The sequence below is a fragment of the Phacochoerus africanus genome, chromosome 6, assembly GCF_016906955.1.
Source record: "Phacochoerus africanus isolate WHEZ1 chromosome 6, ROS_Pafr_v1, whole genome shotgun sequence".
NCBI classification, from domain to species: domain Eukaryota; kingdom Metazoa; phylum Chordata; class Mammalia; order Artiodactyla; family Suidae; genus Phacochoerus; species Phacochoerus africanus.
Window position 1 is genome coordinate 103046589 of NC_062549.1, and position 23784 is coordinate 103070372.

General features: G+C 44.0%; 1 protein-coding gene across 1 annotated transcript in view; it reads left to right on the plus strand.

Annotated features, from left to right (window-relative positions):
- The window catches only part of SPAG17 (sperm associated antigen 17), a 249707-nt gene that overhangs the window by 43912 nt on the left and 182011 nt on the right, over window positions 1-23784 (plus strand). The window lies entirely within an intron of this gene.

Sequence of the window (23784 nt, forward strand, 5' to 3'; positions counted from 1 at the left end):
AACAAAAAAATTCAGGAAGGATTGGAAGGTAGCCAACCTAATGCCGTTATTTCATAGAGCTTAGGGACACACCAGGAAATTACAGGCCAGTTAGTTTAACTTCACTTGTAGGGAAAGTATTAAAAACTGCTGCAGGAGATCAAGTGAAAGGATGCTTAGAAAAGCACAGCTTGATTAAGGCAAGCCTGGCCAACGTGGTTTTCGGAAAGGGAAGGTCATGTCTTAGGAACTTGTTGAAATTCTTTGAAGCTATTATGGCCAGTCCAGTCTTCAAAGAGCACAGCACGGCCCGGGGTCTGTGTCTCTTTTCCGCTCCGCATCAGCCCTTTGGGGACGCTTGCAGGACATGGCCCCCATCAGGGCCTTGGCGCTCCAGGTTTAGAAACCACTATCAAAATAGCAGAAAATAACCTCTGATGGAACATTTTTAAAGCTGGAACCAATTAATACAACCTGATATTTATAAATGTAAAATAGCGACTTGGAACAAAATTTAGGAATATGGAGCCGTAACAAAGAAGACTACGTTGGGACTATAAAAACAATCTAGGAGGTATTGTGCCAAAATCTGGGCTTTGGAGGCATTTCTCACCCAAAGAAGGGAAAACGAGGAGAAATCCCAGTGCTAGAAACGTCTATAGAGTAGAGGGTTCTGAAAAGTTGCAACCAAAGGAATTTTGTCAGGATGGGAAAAAAAGAGCAGTTGGATGGGTTATCGGCCCTGAGCCTCCACATTCTGGAGGAGGCCAGAGGAGCCCAGCAGAGAAAGTAAGGCCAGGCTGGTCACTGAGGGGCAGAAGATCAGGGCTCCATCACTTTAGGAATGGGCTCCTGGGGTGCGACTGTTTGCCTCTCATAGTCAGAAACCTGGAATTCTGTTTTCAAAGAACAGCGTAACTCAAGCAAAGGCATTCAAAACATCCAAATCGTGTCCCCAGCTCTTTTCCACCCTGGGGCACAGGCAGCTGACCAAGCCCATGTGGCAAGAAGTCAGCAGTCCAGGAGGAGGCAGGTAGTCCCTGGGGAGGAGTGGTACGCGAAGCGAAGGACCCTGGGGTTCATTAGCATGAAATGCATACACCGTGCAAGGGCTGGGGTGCTGGCTAGGATTTTCGGTCAGCGGGAGAACTGCTGGGCAAGGACACAATCTAATAGAGGATTCCAAGACACAGATATCAGTGGAGGAGCAGCTGCAAGAACAAAACAAGGTTCAGCTAGTGAAAACTGGCTGTCACTGCCATGGCTGGGGTGTCTGGAGCCGCTCCAACATGTTACACGACACACCCACCAGAACTGAAAGGATGTCAGAGAAGGAACCAAGAAGAGGAGCTCATCGTATTCCTCTATCTAAGATTGTGAATAGCCCCCTTTATATGTGGTAATAAAAATAGTTACCATTTGTTGAACGTTTAGTTTATCCCAAGTTTTGAGTGCTGGGTGCTTCATATATATTAGCTCACCTAATCTTCTCAACAACTTGCCAGGATCTTGGCCAATGTTAGAGTGAAGCTGAGGCAGTTTCAGTAACTTGTTGATTTGGAAGCCTTCTGCTTGTCTTAAACAAAAATTAAGAATAGTTTAGGTTCAAGGAGTGTAGTGGTTAGCAGTCAGCACTTTTGCCTCTGTGACCCAGGTTCAATCCCCATTCTGCAAACTGAGATCGCATATCAAGCCACTGCATGCCATGAAGAAGAGTTGAGATTCTACAAGGGTGGTTGTGGTTTAACATTTGAGTAGCAACTACTGTTAGTAATTAGAATTAAACTTTAACCCTCTAGGTAGTTCTGTGATATGGTGTTACTTTTCCTGTTACTCAGGTGAAAACAATGAAGATAATTCAATAGATAATGAAGGTGCCAGACAATTTTAGTTATTTTTTGAGCCATGTTGATGAGTAGCTTCTGCCCGAATGTTTGAATCAACAGGAATATTTAAATCTTTTTAAAAAGCTTTTTTCTTTCTTTCTTTCTTTTTTTTTTTTTTTTTTTTTTTGGCACACACGCAGCATATGCATGTTTCCAGGCCAGGGATCAAACCCAGCAGTAACTGAGCCACAGCAGTGACAACTCCAGATCCTTAACCTACTGTGCCACCAGGGAAATATGGAAATTTTTAATTCTTACAGTTAAGATTTTATATGGTTAAGGTGACTGGGTCTTTTCCTTGGGAGAAAGAAGAGGGAAAAATGAGAAATAAGAGGGAAGTTAATATTTATATATTCATCAGAGTTAAAGGTGTCAAAAAAAAGAGATCTATCTGAAATCCTAGGCTAATGAGAGCCAAGTTCACCTCCAGAATGCCTTTTGCTAGTTTGATGAGACCCACATCCAGGATTTAGAGGCACTGATCAAACCATACTGCTTGGGCTCATATGCAAATTCTACTACTTACTTGCTATATAATCTTGGACAGGTTACACAACTCTGCTGAACTTCAGTTTGCTCTTTGTAAAGTCATCATTAAAATAGTATCTATCTCATAAAGCTGTAGTGATGATTAAATGAGATACAAAATACTTAGCGTAATACTTGACCTAGAGTAAGTGTCCAATAACATTTAGCTATTATAATGAATATTATTATTTTTAAAATGTCCATTCTCAGTCACAGTGATTGTTGCAGTTTTGTACTTTAGAAAGCAAGAAAAATAGAAACATCTACGTGCAGGTTTTCTTAGTTTTTTATTGTTGTAAAGAAATGTAAAATTTACTATCTTTATTTCTAAGTGTATAATAATGTTAAATATATTCACATTGTTGTGCAGCATATCTCTACAGCATTTTTCATCTTACAAAGCTGAAGCTCTATTCAGTAAATGACAGCTCCCCATTTCCTCTCCTCCCAGCCCCTGACAACCATTATTCTACTTTCTGTTTCAAAAGAATTAGACAACTGTAGATATCTCAAATAGGTGGAATTATACAGTATTTATCCTTTAATGACTGGCTTATTTCACTAAGCTTAATGTCTTCAGGGTTCATCTACACTGTGCATATGTCAGAATCTCCTTCTTTTTCAAGGCTAAGTAATATTCCATCGTGTGTACGGAATACACAGCTTTTTAAATGATCAAGGGATAATAACAAGGCTTCAGAAATGCTTCATTTTCTTGCATTGCACAAATATTTGAATGTCTGTCATGTACTAAATCTATGGTTGAGTTTATCTTAGTGAATAAAACAGATATAATTTCCTCATAGAGTTTACATTTGAATGGGGACAACATACTTTAAGCAAAAGTCAGATAAGCAAACAAATATGCCCACAATTATACATTAGAATGATTGCTTTAAATCAGAAGTAATAATAGAGGAAAATACTTTAGACTGAGTGTTTGGAGATGAACTGAAAGATGAAAAAGAGCCAACGAAAAAGAGGGGGGGGAAACATTCAGCCAGAGAGACTAGCACATGCAAAGAATCTGATGCAGAAAAGGAAAGATGTCAGCCTATCAGAGGAATGAAAAAAGCCAGTGTGCCTGGAAATTTAATTAGACCGAGTGTGAAAAAGAGGTGGGCAGAGGTTAGATCTGCAGGAGTTGGTAAGTCCTTGTTAAGCAAGTTTGCATTTTTACTTTTCTAGGAAATAAAGGCTTTTGAAGGAGAAAGTGATACAGTCTGAGTTCTTTTTCAGAATATTTTCCTGTTGCAGAGTGAAGAATAAATTGGGGTGGGGGCAGGAGGCAAACATGGAAGTGAGGAGACCAGTTAGGAGGTGACTGGCATATCCGGGTAGAGACAGAGAGAGCAGGCCCGGTATGTTCAGGAGGAAGAATTAGCAGAATGGCTATAATGTGAGATGTGAGGCGAGGGAGAAGAGGGTTTCAGGAGTGATTCCAAAGTTCTGACTTGAGAAACTGAGTGCAAATATCTTCCCATAGAAAAAAAAGAGAGAGAGAGATTAAACTGGGGGGAAGTTTGGAAGTACAGATTGAGAAAGGTTAAATTTGATATGTCTGAGAGAGCGTCTAAGAGGAGCTGTCAAAACAGAAGTCAGATTGTTTTAGTCTTTTTAATTTTTTTGTATCCTTATGTGCCTAGTTCGGTGCTGGTACATAATAAGTATCGAAGGGATGTTTGCTGTCTGAAAAAAAACCTAACTTATTTAATGAGGGACTAGTGAGAGTTACTGGTAAAGACCACAGGTGGAACATAGTGCACCATTTTAACAATAGTAGTTCAGTAATATTTCCTGGGTTCTGGTAGTTTTGAGTAGGTTTGGTCCCTTCCATTGTCTCCTTCTTGGTCCCACATCCTACACCAGGGTCTTCTAACTGTGGGTGACGACCTGGTGTTTACAGATATGTAGTTGGTGGCAACTATGTGTATGTGTGTGGTTTGTGATGGAAACATTTTCTGCCATAAATATAGGTCCAAAAAAGTTGGAAAAACCCTAGCATCCTCTAAACCCATTTTGCATTATCTTTCTTTTGCATCTCCCTGGATGGAAGGATATTGCAGACACTCAGCCCAATCCTCATTCAGAAGACATTTGCAGAGTTTCTGTTACAAGCTGGATAATGGGCAGAAGATTGAGTTAGACCTGGTCTCTGCCCTCCAGGGCTCATAGCCCATCATGTTGTAAATAATCTGTTTGTTTCCTGCTAATTCATGACATTTTAATATCTTGTACAAGTCTGATGTAAAAGTTAGCTATTCAATCCCTGGTTATAATTGAGCCTGTTCTTCATTGAGCCCTGTGGCTGACCTCACTTATTGTTCACGACTTTCAGCCAAAAGGGTAATGGTCCCCAGACAGGGTGTTTTGGAAAGAGGGGAGAGGGAGGGGCAGGGTACTCACCCAACCAGTCAGAGATGCAACAAAGATACAGAAAGCCCTGCTTCCTTAGAGGGAGAGAATTTGTAGCTGGAATGGAAGTATGGTAACAATTTTCATGCTTCTACATATTTTTAGTGTGACCTCTATTTCTGAAATTCTCTTTCCTCAATCTTTGGTAGCAAGGAAAGGAAGAAGAAAGACCAGACTAAAGGAGAGAGCGTTGACTATTAGATAGCAATTCATTTATATTTCCGGAAAAGCTACTGTGCCTGTTAAACTGGAAGAATATTAATTGAATAAGTGAATTTCAAAGAGATGTGTAGATGTTAGAATCCATCCATTTGTCTATTTCACAAACGTAATTGGCAAAAAAAAAAAAAAAAACCCTTCTCAAACCCAATTAAGTAGCCTGATAGTGTAAGTTAACTGTGATCCCTATATTGCTTCAAACATATATTAAAAACATGTAATTATAAGTTTAGAGGTTGGAAACATAGGAAACCAGCCCTATAAACATTCGTATCCAGAGAAAGTGAAATTGTTCAATAAATCCCTGCCTTTAAAACTGCCTATTATAGCTTCATACCTGTTTGGATGACAGTGCTTATAACCATTTGAAATCTGTAGAACTCTGAAGGTGAGCAAGGCCAGCAGGATGCCCTGGAGAGCACCCTGTACCACATCAAACATTTCAAAATGATCAAGTTTATTATTATCCTCCTTAGCCTGTATCAAGAATTTATATGAAAAAGACAAACTCACTGTAGACTCACTCACTGGGAAAGATTTCATTGAATTACCTCTTCCTCAAAAGGAGCGTGTCATTAGTTTATTCTCAAGTCTTAGAGGATCATCCTTTGATTTATCTCTGGAGCTGCAGAGAAGCAGAGCAGCGTCTAATAACATGTGCCATAGTCACAGGCCACCACTGCTGAGTCCTCTGAATTTATGAGGATCTAGTCTTATTACACTCTCAGAGATTCATTTTAGGAATATCATTGCGAGAGAAAAAAAGGATAGATCCTATCTGGATTTAATGCCAGGGCCTAATATATTACTTTTTGTAACTAATAAAATTTCAAGGACTGACAGCAAATTTCTGATTTGCTTTTTCCCTAGTAAAATGTCTGCTTTGAATTATGCAGAAAGAATTCTTCTTCCTGCCAACTTGTTTCCATTCCCTGTGCAAAACCATCCACAGAACATTGTCGGGGGTTTCCTATAGAGGTTCATTTCAGGATTCCTCAATCACTGGAGGAACACACACACACAGACACACACACTTTTCCTCCCTCTTTCGGAGCAAGCAAAAGAAAATGGATTGCATTGGTAAAGTGTGTATATGACGCTTTCCCCGTTCTGAAAGCAGAGACAAGTATTAGTCATCAGACGGGGAAAAGAGTTTTTCGGTCTCACCCTGGGCTAGCGTCCTGTTTTATGTATGCAGTCCCGCCCTGTGTGTAGGTGGAGCGGGCAGTGGCTGTGTGCTGTGATTTAAGAGGTGCTGGAAGTTCTGCCTGTCCAAAAATAGCCCCACAACTGCCTGTTGAGTTCAGGCACAGTGTCGGTAAAACCCTGGTTCAAATGAAAGAGCATTTTCAGAATGCCAACCCATGATATTGTTATCCTATCAGCATGCATTTATTTGTTTATTTCTCAGAAATAAAAGCTGGACCCTGAGGGAATGTCTTTTTGTATGGGGTGGGAGGGCGGGGGAGGGGGGGTGGTTAGCAAGGTCCAAGGCTTAGGGTGACAATGGGAGTCCCCACAAGCAATTTCTGCATCATCATTGAGTGACTGATGAAACAAAACTTCTTCTTCCACATTCATTCCCTCCGTCGGTCTTTTTTAAATTGATATTTTATGGACCATGATATTTTCTCAAACAGGCAATGCTTTTTGCTGGGACCTTATTAACAAGAATGATAATAACCCACATTTGGAAGATAACCTTTTAGAATAAAAACTACTGTCAGGCACAATGTCAAATTTGATTCCAACAGCTTTGTGAGGCTGACTTACGTCTTATTATTCTCATGTAACAAACAAGCAAAAAAGAACTTCAGAGGTTAGGTGACTTGTCCTGTGCCTGCCCCTAAGAAAGTCAGAGCCCCTCATCGGACCCAAGCATCCTGATTCCAAATTACTGTTACTTCGGGCTCTTTTAAGACACAGTCGCTACAGTCTAGGAACTGACACTTAAGTTTAATGCACATAGTCATTCATCCAAACCAAAGAGCAAGCTCTCTGGGAGTTTTCTCTTGTGCTTTTGCTGAGCACGTTTTTCCCCTCATCTTAAAGTTTGTAAAAGAACTGGCCAAACGCAGGCTCATGTGGGCACACATTTGGCCCAGATACTTGTTAGGCTTGATTCCCCAAGCTAAAAACATTCCCCATCTAGAATGCTGACCTCTATGCAATACAGTAAACCAAATTAGGTAGGGAAAATAAAAATACGAATTGGAAGATATTAACTGAGGATTTTGTCTAGAGCCCTTGGGACCTGGAGTTTTTCGAGTAGATAAAAAGTCAGGTTAGAGATGGATCAGGCATGATGAAGTGACTGTGAATCTAGAATTTCTATATCAAAGCACATCTGCCTTTCACTGTAACTGAACACACACTGCCCCCATCCCTGTAGCTTACGAAGCTATAGTTTTTTTGGTAGCAGGTCCAGCTCATCCCTTTTTAGCCATTTAGCACTCAATTCACTTTATACGCCTTTCTCAGTTAAGTGCAAAGTGCACTGAGTTAAATGAATTATGTAAAATTTAGACTTAGATGTTCCCATTTACCAGCCAAATAGCCCTGGTCAGATGCCATCTCTTTTGTGAAATTCTCTTGGATTCCTGGAGGCAAAGTTCATCTTGCTGCATTAAATTGTGGTTGTTTGTGTCTGCCTCCCTCTACTCCATAGTGAATGGCATGAACTTTAGCGTAGGTGTGTTATTCATCACTAAAAGCCCAGTGCTCTAGGCTAGCAATCCCGAATCATTTTGATTGCATGTCTCATCAGTTTACAAAAATTGAGCATTTGTCCCATGCACCTTGTGTGTGTGTATACCACGAGAGAGAGAAAGAGATTTGTATAAGAATACACAGATATTACAACTATCATAGAGCATTCTCAAAAATAAGAATTAGGAGTTCCCGTTGTGGTGCAGCTGAAACGAATGTGACTATACCCATGAGGATGCAGGTTAAATCTCTGGCCTCGCTCAGTGGATTAAGGATCTGGCGTTGCTGTGAACTCTGGTGTAGGTCGCAGATGAGACTCAGATCCCAAGTTGCTGTGACTGTGGTGTAGGCCGGCAGCTGTAGCTCCAATTCAACCCCTAGCCTGGGAACTTCCATATGGCATGGGTGTGGCCCTAAAAAAATCAAAAAAAGAAAAAAAAGGACAAAATGAACATGATAGAAGAGAGTATAAAAAAAGAATGTATAAATATGTATGACTGGGTCACCTTTCTGTGCAGCAGAAATTGAATGAACTTTGTAAACCAACTATACTTTAATTTAAAAAATATTTTTAATAAAAAGACAAAATAAAGTCAAATGTCATCAGGGCTACTGATATTTCTCCCCTCCTGGTGCATGGGCTGGTACTGGCCCGGTGGGGGGGCGGGGGTTGGAGACCAAAGCCACTGACTTTCACATGCTGGCAGGACACTGTAAATGTTTGTGCAATGGGTCTGTGGAATGAGTCTCTTTAGCACAGCAGGCCCTTCTCATGACACCAGTCGCTTTCTAAATAGTGAACTAGCGCCAGATGCTCCCCCCACCTCTGAGCACACTGGCTTGGCGAGAGGAGGGCTGGCTGGCAGCCCACTTCGGCCCTGTCGCAGGGTGCCCTTTGACAAGGGACAACCCGCACGAAGTTGGTGAAGGGCTGCGCGACTTGTCTGCCGCGTCTTTCATTCAGCGTGTATTTTATTGGTGGTTTCCCTGGTGCCTATCACAAAGTTAATTCTAGCCTTCGGCCTAAAAGACAAATATAGAAATGAGCCATTCTATTATCATATGATATAACAACAAAATTTTAAAAGGTGCATTGAGTGCACAGAGAAAGGCGTAAATCTTTCTAAAGCGTCGAGGGAAAGGTTTTAGGAAACCAGCTTGAAAGCCGAACAGGGGATTGATGGAGCCGTGAAAGATGAAGGGGGATTCTAGGCTAAGGAATCAGCCCGTGTGCACAATCAGGCAGACAGAATCAGCACTCCGAGTAGTGGGCATCCCTGATGGACAGGAGGGAAAATGGAAGGAGCAGCTAGGGACGACACTGGACAGGTGTGTCAAGGCCAGGTCAGCAAGAGCTTGGTCTGCCCTGCTAAGGAGTGAACACTTTGTCCTTTGGGTCTGGGAGTCATTGAGGAATTCTGAGCCGAAAAGTAATGTGAGAGGTGAAGATAGTAGAATCGGCATGCAGGAAAAATTCTGCAGGAGGGTGGAGGGGTGGCAGTTAAAAACAGTCCATTGCTGTATAGCATTCACATTATATATATAATTTGGGGGCCGTTTTATTATAAAAGCAATGCCTGCTACTTACAGAAAATGTGGGAAATGTAGAAAGAGCATAGCCCATAGAGTAGTAGGTCTTTAAGTATCTGTAGAATATTCCACCATTCAGAGATGTATGCTTCTTTTTTACAAAATAGAAGTTATGTTGTATATGCTTTCTATCATATCCTTTTCACATATTATGACGTTAGCCTTTTTCTAAATCCATATCCAGTGTCTCTATAATAGAAAGCATGTCTACCCAATAATTCATTCAACCACTCCCCCTTTTGCTAAATTTAGACTGTTTACCAATAGTTAGGACTCTGATTGTTTCCTTATGAAAAATCTCAAGAAGTGGAATTACTGAGTCAAAGTATATAAATCTTTGTAAAGCTCATGACACACATTGTCGAAATGCATTCAAGATAATTTGTGCCAATTTACATTCCTTCTAACAGTTCCAATTTAGCCACACCCTCTTCGACATTGTATTTTTTGTCTCAGTCAATTCGATAAGCAAAAATGTAAGGTTGGACATTTAATCATATTTTTATTGGCTGTGTTTTGTGGCTGTGGAATTCATTACAGGGAAGTGATTGTGTAATTCATTTTCAGATTTCTTGTGGTAATGGGAGGGGACTTGCTGTTGTCTAAATTCAGAATGGGGCATATTTGCTTCAAGTGTGCTCAAAGCAGATTTTCGATGCTGTGAGGGATACAAAGAGGAGGAAGCCATCATCAGGGCCCTGCACAAGCTCAAGGTGCATTGCAGGAGAAGGACACACATGCAAGAATGCAGGAGAGACCTGGATGGAAATACAAACAAGGGCTGGAGAGTGGGACCAGGGAGAATGGCCTCAGTCAGGGGACCAGGAAAGGGTTGTTACAGGAAGCTCCTTGGTGTGAACCCTTCCTATTTCTAACCTCTTCTGGCCCGTGTTGGTGGTCCTCAAAGTGGCAAGTGGCAAGATCACTGGGAGAGTTCATTAAAAATGCCTGTTCCGGATCCCAGCCACAGTGATGGGGATCAGACAGAGTTTTAAGCAAGTGGGTGACAAGATCAGGTGTCTAGGAAAGTGTCCTCAGGAAAGTCCAGGAACACACCTTCTCAACAGGCATCCAGGCACTTCCAAGCCTGCCCATTGGAGAGATGCAGCCACTATGTCCACATACTGCTCACAGGGCCAGGAAAGGGGCCATCCTCCTCAAGGATGGATTCTCCATCTGTTCTCTGGCTCCCTCTCCACAAGCACCCAGGAAACAATGGCCCGCTATTCTCACTTCTCCTCACATTCTCCACTGCCCAGTGTTCATCCATCCATCCATCCATCTATCCATTCAGTCTTCATTTTTGAGCAGTTGTGCCAGGCACTGTTCTAGGAGCTGGAGGGACAGAGGGGAAGTGCCCTCAAAGGCCCTTGCCTTTAAGGTATTTACAGTCTCTGATCTGTTGAGTTCTGCCAAAGTAACAGTGATCTGAGAAGGCCCAGAGAAGGTGCGTGCTTTGCTCATTCCCCTGATCGTCAAGGCAGGTGGTGCTGCCTGCCCGGCCACTTCTTTCTCTCTAGCCTCTGAGCACATTAGAATACCCCTGGTCAACAGGCATGCCTCTAGCACTAGGAGCAAATGACAGTCAAACAAAGCCGGAAGGGGAGGGTACAGAGCGTAAGCCCTGAAATATACATTCAAGGGTTTTGAGGTTTGCTATGGGTCACCAGGACACTAATAAAGCCTGGGGGCGGGGGGGGGGTGCTGCATAAGGACAGTCACGGAAGATAAGTAAAAAACCAAGACTCAGAAGGAGACCTCTAGACCTGATCTTGTCCCCCACTTGCTTAAAACTCTGTCTCCTTGTTACTTTCAAGATAAAGTCCAAATTTCTTCAATACATTATTCAAGCCTCCGATGGCCTCACCCCTGGTTACTTTTCAATGTCAACGTTCCCCCAGTTCTCTCCCCTCCCCTGTCACTGCCACTCTTGGTCTCCCACACCCATCAAGGGCTGTTGACCACTTTCCAGTTTCCAGTGGCTGCTGAACATGCTACTATTCTATGGGCTAGAAGAACCGGGGCAAGCAGATCAAGGGATGAGGTCTGACACTGTCACCTTAGCTCTGGCAGGCTCAAGGTGGTTCGCCTTGACCTTCTATCCCAGGGTGCCCCACTGTCCCAGGTGCCAGAGACTGAAAATACCAAGCCCTGGGAAACCCCTCAGTTTGTCATCCTGGGGTCCCATGTAAATGACCTTTGCCATAGTTCTTAAACTCAACGGTATACTTAAGAATCCCTAGAGTGCTTGTTAAAACTTTGTGCTCCTAGGCCCTCACCTCCAGAGATTGAGTTGGTGGTTCTGAGGATAGATCTCAGTCATCTGTATCTTTAACTAGGCTCCTGGAGATTCTGGGGTGGCGGGGAGGGGGGGGGGTCCGCAGGGCACACAGAGAAATGCTTATGGGAAACTACACAGCATCTGTCTGCTCACAAAGGTCATTCCGTATAGCCAGCCAGGAGATGTTGATACCTGTTCACCTTCTCAAAGAGATCAGGAGAGGTATGGTGGTGGGGGGTGGGGGGGGAGCTGAAGTTCCCATTATGGTACAGCAGAGATGAATCCGACTAGTATCCATGAGACTGCGGGTTCCATCCCTGGTCTCTCTCAGTGGGTTGGGGATCCAGTGTTGCTGTGAGCTGTGGTGTAGGCCTTTAGCTATAGCTCCAGTTCAACCCCTAGCCTGAGAACTCCCGTATGCTGCAGGTGTGGCCCTAAAAAAAGCAAAAAAAAAAAAAAAAACCGACCAATCAAATAAAAAAGTATGTGTGGGACACGTTTGAGATTGATTGAAAGTTAGGTGGCAACCACAGCCTTGATGAACAGTGTCCATAATCAAACTAGAGAAACGCTATAGGTCTTTGATGATTGTGGAGGAACAGAGTATTGAGGGAAGGGAGGAAAGAGCTGGCACACTGAATACGTTCTTTACCCAGCAGGACACTAACAGAAATCCTCTCCAGGCTGTCCTCTGAAATGAGCAACTTGATGACTCTATATTTTTTAAAAATAGTTACAAAAAAATTAAGGCATTATAGATGCACATAACTCAGCACAAAGGACTCAGGGGTGCTGATAATAAATGAGTTAAATATGTTAGGATGAAAGACCACAAAAGAACCCGGAGTGCTGTGGCGCACAAACCTCCAGCGCATCGGGGTCCCCAGGAGTTTGTTACATCACAGACTGCCGAGCCCATCCCAGGACTCATCATCCCCAGGGCCCATTCCCCAGGGCCACAGATGCGGTGTGGCAGGTCTGGGCTGGAACCCAAGAGTTCACATACCTCACACGTTTCCAGGTAATGCCAGTGCTGCTGATCTGGGAGACGCACCTTATAATCCCTGGCTCGGGGAAAAAAAAAAAAAAAAAATCTCTCTCAATTTGAAGGCATGAATCTCACCTTATCAGTGCTAGCTTAATCCCCTTCTAACTTCACAAGAAAAAAATAAATACATAAAGCAGGCCTAAACAAAAGGAAGTATGCTGGCTCATATAACTAGACGTCTAGGCAGGTGTTTGGGTCAGCTTAGCCCACAAGCTCCAGCCCCACCTCCTGCATCTATGAGGAGTGACACTTCCTCCATCCAAGTGGCGGCTCCAGCCTCCGATGGAGGTGGGATGCCGCAGCCTCTTCCCGAAACTGCGTCATGACCGAGGAACTGGGATCTAGCAGCCCCAGGAAACCACCTCTTACATCCCACTGGCCTGAACTACATCACACGCCGGTCCTGGACCAGGGAGATTAGGAGTATTTTTAGTGCAAAGGGCTCCATCCCTGGGGCTGCAGATCCCCTGGGGCACCTGAGCCAAATGGGAGAGGGATGAATGCCTGGAAAAAGGTCAGGTTGTTCTAGAAAGGAAGGAGGGTGGTGTGGGCACCCGGCCACCGCCAGGTCTGGGAGGTAGAATGTGGAATCCTAATGAAATGGCAGATGACACATCTAGTGATCGGCTGATGGGTACAGGAGGACCGGGGACCAGTTGTATTCAGACATCCGGGCTGGTCAGTGACAAGCAGAGGATCAGTTTCTGGACTCAGACTGGGGCAGGATTTTAGGAGAGTGGTTTGGGGTTTAAGGAGAAGATGGCTAGGAAAGGAAGGTGGCTGCCAGCCTGAGTTTCTAAGTTTTTAAGACATGTGAAGCCAGGAGACAAGAAACAGAGGTACAGGAGAGGTAAAACTTTCTCTCAATTTTATTGAAGTGTAGTTGATTTACACTGCTGTGTTAATTTCTACTGTTCAGCAAAGTGACTCAGTTTTATGTATATGTATTATTCTTCATATTCTTTTCCATTATGGTTTATCCCAGGATGTCGAATATAGTTCCCTGTGCTATACAGTAGAACTTTGTTGTTTATCCTAAATATACTAGTTTGCACCTGCTAATTCCAAAGCCCCAATCCCTTCACCTTTACCGTCTTGGTGTTCTTCTTGCCTGGACCTAATTAAATTGGCCTTGGGCAATTAACAGGAAAAAAGCATACAAATTTGCACACATTTAACCTGACGTGGGAGCCCTCCTAAGGAAATGAAGACTCACTCCCAAAGAAAGAGCCAAAACTCTGGGCCTGTTGGGTTGAACGGAGAGAGGCAGCGTGAAAAAGCAGCTAAACTGGAGTTCCTGTTGTGGCTCCGTGGTAAAGAACTCGACTAGTATCCAAGAGGATGCCAGTTTGATCCCTGGCCTCATTCAGTAGGTTGTAAGGCTCCGGCGTACCTGGGAGCTGTGGTGTAGGTTGCAGACGCAGCTCTGATCCTGTGTGGCTCTGATCCTTGTGGCTGCGGCGTAGGTCGGCAGCTGTAGCTCCAATTAAACCCCTAGCCTGGGAACTTGCACATGCCAAGGGGGTGGCCCTAAAAAAACAGGGGAAAAAAAAAGGCAGCTAAACTATGTGAGGCAGGTAAAAGGTGAGAGTGATTTTAGCAAGGTCAAGGTCTGGGTGCGTCGCAGCTTCTCAGGTTGGCCAGTTCTCCTCCTCAAAGACGATGATGTTAATTTCCTTCTGGCGCAGGGAGGGCACGTTTCATATGGAAGTTTTTATCTTTTGTTTTCGTGAAGAAAGGGGAAGAACAGAATGTCCTTCTTGCATCTGCTGTTTTTCAGAGGCCTTTAGTTCAAAATAATCTTGACGCCAAAGTGGCATATCTGCCACCCTTCAGAGCTCTCGGGACCAAGGGCTCCCTGTCTCAGGTCCCTCTTAGGTCTCAGGGGAAAAAGCAGCTCAGCTATGTAGAGTGGAGACACCATAAAAGGACAAAGCTAAAAGAGAGTCAAGAGTATTTAAACATAAAAACTTGGACCTAAAAGCTCTACCTCCCTGTGGCTAAGATGAGGGTTGGGTATGGAGATGGGGGAGGGGCTGGGATACTTGATAGAAGCCCTGCAGCTCCAGCCCAGGGGTGAAAAGGCCTATTGTGAGGCCACAAAAGATGAGGAGGAGGAGCAAGATCCTGGAACCAGCTAGCCTAGGTTCAGAGGCCATGGCTACTCCTTGCTGGTGATCACCAGGCCTCAGTTTCTTGATCTGTGAAATGGGACGAGGAGTCCCCATCTGGAAGGGAAGGTGAGCCTTAAGTGAGTTCGAATATCTAAAGTGCAATCCTGGAGTTCCCGCTGTGGCGCAACAGGATCGGTGGCATCTTGGGAGCCCTGGGATGCAGGTTCGGGCCATGGCCCAGCACAGTGGGTTAAGCATCCAGCATTGCCACAGCTGCGGCTTAGGTGGCAACTGCGGCTTGGATCTGATCCCTGGCCCATGAACTCCATGTGCCCCGGGGAGGCCAAATGAGAAAAAAAAAAAAAAAAGTGCCATCGTTAGATTATTTTAGTGCCATTGTCAGAACAATGCTTGTGTGTGTTTGTGTGTTACTTAGCCCTCAAAACCACGCTCCTGACTGCAGTCTACCCCTGGAGCTTTGTGATGGTAGCAGTGAACAGCTGAAAACACCCACCTTCAAGGCAAACAGGAAATCACTCCAAAGACACCGTTTTAAATTTATTGAATGGCATAGATACCGGATTCTGTGAGCGAGTGGAAAATGATGAATCAGATCGGGCCCTGTGCTTCCAGGCCTAGGAGATATAAACTGAGCACACAGATAATTTCAGCAAGAGGGCTAAATCCCTTCAGGGAGGTTCAAAACAGTTGTAGGGTTGTAGCTCTCATGGCAAGCCAAAAGAACCAAGAATGACTTCAGAGGGGCGGCAGCATCTTGGGACTGAGGCAAAGAGCTTGATCTTAAAAAAAAAAAAAAAGATTCCTGCGATAATAAAACCATGTGTTACTGATACACACCTAAAGCTAATACATAGTGGAACTTCCCATAATCATCCTTCCACATATTATCACATTCTGCTTCACGTGCCTTTATGTATTTGGTGGGCATCCCAAACCCCCAACACTCCTGAATCAAAAAAGGGAAGCTTTGCTTTTCCTTCTTTGGAAGAGGAATCCCAGCAAACGTTTCTCAGAGAGAGCCCCATGCTTTTGGACATGTGCATATTAGAAGTTCAAAATGCACACCTCCCTTGGGAAATTCATCACATTTCAAATTATACATGTCTGTTAAAGCATAGATCTGTTCTCCCTTCCATGTATTTGTTATTGCTGCTTCTGAAACTTCCTTACAGCCCCAAAGAGGTCTTAATCCCTGTCAAATGTTATTATGTTACCGACTTTTATGTAGTCTTGAAAGGAGTTGTTTATTTAGTTTCAGCGACTCCTTGTTACTGCCAAATATTATTTCATTTCAGCACAGATGTAAGGGGTCCAATGACTGGAATTATTTTACAGCCCTGACATTGTCGAGAGATGGATACCAGTTTAATTATGGACAGCTGAAAATGATCCAGGAGGCACCTGCTACGGATATTTATCATCATGATGAACTTCTCACCAATCTCTGGTCTGAGCACTTTTATAACGTTCCACTTGCTTTAGACAGTATGATCTATATGGAGCCTAGATATGCAGTCACCTTGGAAGCTGACTTTCCTAGTGCTTGATTATTTTCTTTTCCTCTGCTCAGAGTGAGAAAATATGTTCCCGTCATTCCCATTCTTTTTTCTTTCCTCTTTTTCAGTCTCTCTCCATTTCCTTCCCTCCCTGCTCCTTCCAGCTGTTTTTCCAATTATGCCTCATTGGAAATTATTCATTACTTAAAGAATGCGAACTGGATAGGCCAGACATGTAAAGGATCCAGGAAGGCAATGACTGCAGTGTAGCCACCACTCAGTAAAGGCAGGAGGAATGAAGGAGGGAAGACCGTGGAGGGAGCGGCGAGGGAGGCTGAGGACTTTCAGGACCCTCCCCTCCTTTCTCCATCTCATTGAGGAGAAATTAAGAATAGCCGACCTCCTCCTTCTCCCCCCCTCCCAGCATCCACGGCACCATAGCAGAATCTGTTTTTACATTTTTTTCCTTTTTAGCTCTGCTTTCCTTCAGTGGATCTTGATTTGTCCTTATCAGAGCAGAGAAAGGGTCAAAGGAAAGTAGCCACCAGATTACACCCAGCTAATAGTAAGTTATGGTCCCTTCTGCTGCCTAAATGCACATTTTTTTTGCTCCATTCCTTTTCTCTTTCTTCCCACCTGAGCCGAAGGGTCTTGGAGAATTCCAATCCTGTCCCTGATGCCAGCAAAACAGCAAGAGCTCGTGTTTGTGAGGATTGGTCCTGCATATACCATATCATTCACCATGCTAGGCCTTCCTCCGTGTTTTCCATTCGATGCTCGGCACAGTCTCAGGAGGCCGGCACTATTCATATTCTCTTTCTGTACCTCAGGGGTTCTCAACCAGGGACGGTGGTCCCCCAGGGTAGTTTGGCAATGTCTGCAGATACCTTTGGGTCTCACAGCAGGGTAGCCAAGGGTGCACTAAAATACCCTCCAGTGCACAGGGAGACCTCCCGCAACAAAGAATTACCTGGTTTCAAATGTCAATAGTGCCACTGTCCTGTCGAGAAACCCTGCTGTAGATTTAAAAGCTATATATAGCACAGGGAATGCTACCCAATAGTCTGTGATGGTTTACATGGGAAAAGAACCGGAAAGAGAATGGATGTGTCTAATTGAATCATTTTATTGTACAGCAGAAATTATCACAATGCTGTCAATTAACTATACTTCAATAAAACCTTAAAAAAATGAAAGAAAAAAAAAAGCGCTAGGTTTCAGGGAGTTGAGCCACTTATCCAAGGGTACCCAGTGGTATTTGAGAAAACTGGCATACAAACCAGCCTGTGATTTTGCATCACGCTGCCCATGAGTAGTTATGGCTTCAGCAGTTGGTTTGCCGTCCCTTGTACCAAAGGAGCTAAAATTCCCAACAGGGATCTTTTTGGTTGTGCACAGATCACCTGCTCATCCATTTCTTCATCAGATATATAATCGGGCCCATCTAAAGCAGCCCTTCACTCTAAACATTGAAACGTTTGTGAAACACACAGACACACACTCAGACACAGATGCAGGTAAGTCCCAGGTCTTACTCCCCGGAGCAGTTTTCTCTGCCTCTGGTCCTCCATGACAATGCAGAGTGCTCTCACACCCTTTCTGAGGCTCCTCCTCTAACTCTGATCCTCCCTTCAGATCCTTCCTCTGAAAGACCTAGTCCTGGAGTTTGGGAGCCACTCCAGGCAGTGAAACCTGACGGTCAAGTGCATAGGAAGCTGGTCATGGCTGCTGCCACACTGTAGCCTCCCAGCACTACAAAGACCCCAACTGCGTTTGTCTTCAGAGCCAGCCTTAGGCCTTACAGGCTTCTGAGTCACAGAAAAGAGCTCTCTCCCACCCTGGGTTCTAAATTGCCACACCTGCTACTTATTCCTTGAAATCAGATCATCAGCTGCTTAGTCCTTTTCATTCTTTAACTAAAGGATCAAAATCTTAAAATACAGCTTGTTCACTGGTCTGAGTAAAATTCATTCAAAGTGTGTTACCACGTGAAATCTTTTCTGTTTTAGTGGCAGGAGGGATTTAGAAAGCAAAACGTCACTCTGTTTCTTTCCTAATTTTGCCTCAGGCCAATGCCGTTTGTACCCACCTGTACAAGGGCACAGTTCTTGAGTGGCCAGAAAAAATAGTCTCAGCCTGGAAGTCAGAGATTTCCGTCCCCTTCCACCTCGAGTGCTGTGTGTATCTGAGCACACCATTACTACTGAATAATGCATGTAAGCATTTCCTACATTAATAAGCTTTGCCAAGGATGATGCCAAGCTGGATATCTTTCCTTTCAGTTTAGGGATAAAATCAAAGGGACAAAGTGATGGGATAATGAAATAAACATAATTTTATTTTCTATTTTTATGGAGGTAGAGTTGACTTACAATACTGTGTTTGTTTCAAGTGTACAGCAAAGTGATTTGGTTGTGTCTCCGTGTGTGTATATTCTTTTGTTCAATTCTTTTCCATCCTACGTTATTACAAGATACTGAATATATTTCCCTGTGCTCTAAAGTAAATCCTTGTTGTTTTCAACAAACATAATTTCAAATGAAATACTACTCTGTCCACTTTTCACTATCACACAGACATGTTCTAAAGAAACAGTAGCCACTAGTTCCCTGTGACTATTTAAATGTAAATTTTAATTAATTAAAAAATAAAATTAAAAATTCAGTTCCTCAGTCACACTAGCAATATTCAAGTGCTCCATAACCAGAAGGGTCTGGTGGCTACTCTTGTGTACAGTACAGATAAAGGACATTTCCACAATCACAGAAAGATCTGTCTGCATTGACATAAACAAAAGTTGGAGAATATCCAGGGTTAATGAGGGTGGTGGTGAAACATACTCTTCCGCATGGTGGTGGCAGGAACAAAAATGCTGCCAACTTTTCAAATGTCGATTTAGACGTATCAATAAATATTTAAAATACACATGCACTTAATGGAAAAAAACCTGAAATTACCTAAAATGTCCATAGATAGGAAACTGGCTAAGTAAATGATTACCTACCTATGCAACAGAAGACAATGCAAAAAATTAAAAAATATATATGTAGGCAATACATGTCAGCACAGAAAAGCTGTCCTAGATAACTTTGGATGTAAAAACATAAGCCACTTGACAATATGAAAGTGTGATACTGTTTTCCTTAAACTATGAAAGGCTATAAGTCTGTATATGTATAGGAAATTACATATGGATGCACAGGAATTGGTTAATGGATTGGAGGAGATCGGGGAAGCATTTTCTTCTCACTGTACATCTTTCAGGTACTGTTCAGACTTTTTGTGATGAAGAACTATTATACTTAGTCACATATTAAGGAAATGCAATAAGCGAAAGAATGTGATACCAGATGAATGAAGAAACAAGTGAACGAACAAACCTGCAGAATTAGATATGCATGTGAAAAACCTGTCGGCTCAGCCCTGTGCTAGTCTGGACTGAGTCAAGTTTATGGGTTCTGCTGCTATGTGCTGAGGGCTTTACATACCAAACCAGCGCTAAGTCACATTAGACAACACGTTAAATATGAAATCATATCCTGTGCATTTTTACAGCTACTCTAGCAAATACCCTGGACCCTCGAGGAGGGTCCTGAAACCAATAGCTATTTTTAGGAGAACTGGTGACCGTTTGGAGCTCCTGGAGGGAAAGTCTTCCCTCGGCCCATCCCTCTCCCCTCACCCCTCCCTTCTCTGCCCCCCAGAGCCACACCTTTCTCTTTCCTCCTCCACCTCCTTCCCCTGGCTTGTTCTAGGCAAGAGAAATGCAGATGCAAAATCTTTACCCTTCCCCAGAACTCACCTGGATTGAACATGCAGCAAGTTAGGCAATGGTTCAAGCTGTTCCCTGTCCCTCCTTGTAAGGAAGACACCGGGGAAACCAGGCAGCCCCCCTGCAGACCTCACGGAAGTCCTGTCTTTATCTACCTCCCTCCCTGTCTGTTACATGTATACACATACATTTCTACGTATGCATATGTGTGTATATGTATACACCCTTGCACACACGCTTACATTTGGTCTCCATGGGAGCAGTTCTAAGCGGTGTCCAGACAGACGCGGTGCTTACTGCTTATGCGGGAAGGATCCACAGGGAGGAGGGAGGGGAGGCAGGAAGGGAGGGCGTTAGTGTCTGGGGGTGAGCCTGAGCCCCAGGCAAGGAAAGAATTTGGCTCCTTTGCTATGTTTTTGTTGGATCACATCATTTAGATAGTAAATGTGGCATTCGTCTTTGAGCCAGGTCAGTGATAAAGAAGGACAAGCTTTTGTTGCTGAGTGTGCTCAGAGTCACAAACTTCTGAACGAAGGGCGTCCACCCTCCAAGTAAGGTCTTCACATAGGAAGACACAGATGTGTTTCCCTGCCTCAGCTGCACCCTCTGAAGCTAAATTGCCTCCTACACCCGTCATTCCCAGAACCCAGCACCTCTGGTAGCTTGTCCTGGCCTCCTCCCAGCCCTGGCAGGCCCCACGGCCTGGCCCGAGTAGGTCCAAGAGACATGTACTGGCCTCGCCTGGCAACAGTTTTTCTCCATTTAATGAGTCTCACTTGCCCATAAGACTCATTTTTTTTTTTTTTAAATTTCTGACTCATGCCAGCCTCATTTATTTGGTATTTTGGCTAAAGGAGTACCCAGGTTTTAACCCACTTAGGACTTGTTTTTCTGCCTAGTTCTGGAAGCCTGGAGTCTTGTCTAATTACTCCTCAACCCCGACCAGCTCACTGCTCCCTTTTTCTTTTGTATCTCTCATCTTCTCAAGACCTATAGCCCTTCTTCGTTTGTCTCCCCAGCACACACACCCACAGACACGCAGAGGTACACACACACACACACACACACACACACACACACACACGGAGACACACACACATTGACTAGATACTGGAAGGTTGAAGGTTTGATTATGATTTTAATTAATGCAGGTAAGACAAAGGAGGGAACCCTTTCTGGAATGTTACATGAGAAGCCACTACCTCATATTCCGTCTCTTCTGCACTTTTTTTTTTTTTTAACTTCCCTCAAAGACTTACCCTTCAAACAAAGGTCCTCTAAGGATTTGTTTTTCATCTGAGACCAAACTACTGGAACCTAACTTTGGCTGCTGATTGGGTGGAACTGTGAACTCTGGGTGTGAGCAGACTTTTCAGTAGAAATTCATTTTTAAGCATCTTTGTCTGTCTCTCCTGGGGATGACCTACAGACCATAAAAATAGTCAGCCTGGGATTTTTAGCTCAACAGAGACTTCCCTTTCCATTAATGATGCATGATTACTCCATTCCATCCATTTCCATTAATTCTATTTAATTTTCCTTCATTTTCGCAAGGATTCGCACTATCATTCCCTTTGGGGGAAGCACAGAAAGGCAACATTTGGGAGTCCAGTCTCCTCTGAGCAACCCCGGGGAAGGGCAGGCATGTGGATTTCTGCTATTGCTAAGGGTGCCACGTGTGCTGCGTGCCCTTCTCCAGGAGCGTGGGCTGTTCAGGGTCAAGGGAGCATCCTCTGGGTTTGCCCTGCCATGGGCCTGCTCGCTCTGTGCCATGAGGACAGGGAACGTGGGTGGGTTCCTGATCTCCCCATTTCCCACTAGGATGTCATTGTTATTTTGATGCTGTGCCAGATTTTTGTTTTAAACCCGGCTCTCTACAGACAGTTTTCGATGGACCAGAAATAACATTTATGGCCCACAAAAGACCCCTCCCTCAGGACGTTTTGTTGTGCTCTGAGTACATTTTAACACAGTGAGGTAACAGTCATAGACCCACAGGGACACGGGGATAGAAAGCAACTCCAGAGACATCTCATCCATCACCATGACGCCAGGCAGGCTTCATCCACACCGCCCCAGACATAGGTAAATATCCTGTTTTCACAGGTCATCAGGAAAAGAGACCCAGTCCAGTGTTGACTTCCCTTCAATGCTGTCGTTATATTTGTATCACAGGGAAACGCCCCGTACTAGATTGCTAGGAGCTCTGAACAACCCCTAGTTGTATATTTTGAACCAGATGTCACAGAGAAGGCTGATTGTCAGCACACAGTTTCACTGGTATTGAAAAATGCCGTTTCAAACCAAATACGCCTGCCCTCGAGGCTGGACCCAACCAGACAGCCCTTCATTTTCTGTGTGACTGTCTGTCCCCTTAGGATCCCTTCTCTCTCGGATCTGGTCATCATCAAATGGTGAGGTTCTGCAGGTGTACCCTTATGTTTTCCAGCTCCCAGAAATCACAGCCATCATGTCCCTTTCCCTAAATCGTGTTAGCAGGAGCAGAACTGACTGCCATAAAAAGCAAGGAGCTCTGTTTCATGGAGGGTGTTTGCTTAGACACGTGCAAAGCTTTCTGACATTTGGTTCGTTCCTTTGTTTTTTTGGAAACAGCAGCTTTAAAGGAGTCCTTTCCCTGGCTTTCCCCCGTCTGCGATGCGATGCACAAAACCCCGATGTGGTCTCCAGGCGGTCCGGTTACATTCTGGCATAAGATAATCCACAGGGCTTCTGAAGTTAGAAGCAAAATAGCCATCTCCCTCTCTTTCAGCTATTTCCTTTGGCAAAGGGAAAAGTCAGAAGGAACTGCATCGGTCAGGAAAGCCCTGACCAAGGGCTGGTTCATACCTCAGACAAGAGGCAGCGGGATGAGATGCCGTATGCGCCGTCATTGTCTGAGAGGGAGGCTCTGAAATTGACACCATATGCGCCCAGAGGAGTAATTGCTCCGAGGGGGGGAGAAAAGCAACATGTCAGAACATTTTCGTAACACCTAATTCATCCCGAGGTTATAAATAAAGCTGATGCTTGCTTAAAAACAAAAGTCAAAAACACTTTGACTAGATTATTTTTGTGACAGTGCTTCCGGCGGAGGTGAACTTTATTAGGGAGACAACATGAATAAAGAGAAACACGTAACAACTTTTTATGGTATATTTTACATGATTTTATTTTTTTTGCAGTAAATAAAATGGTTATAGGGCTCCAAGGAAAAGGGCCCAGATGTTAGAGAGTTGTGTGAAATTTAGGGGAAACAAGCTGTAAAAAGTGCAGTTATAAAACAGGCTGTCAGTGCCACACATCTGGACAATACAGCTGTATGTTCCTAGTGGCTGTCGTCACCCAAAGAAAACTCAATAACCTTATTTCACCCCAATTAGGCTGCATACCAACAGGATCAGCATTAAATTGCAAGCGGGTAGGGAGAGCCACGTTCGCACGGCGCCTCTATGTCAAACAGCTTTTATCTTTCATCGGAATTTGGTCCCCAAGAAATAAAAGACTGCTAACATAGCCATTTCCTATTATTATAAAACCCTGTTTAATTTATAATGTCCTAGTAAGTTAGCGTTTGACACTTTGGACCATTGGCTCTGCCAGACAATGGACTTTCTGTAGCATGACACTGACCTCTCAGCGGTCCTAGCGAGGAGCCCCTCCTGTCTTCCCTCTGCCCCTCTTTGGGAATGTGAGTCTAGCACCATCGTGGAAAGCACTCCCTGCCCT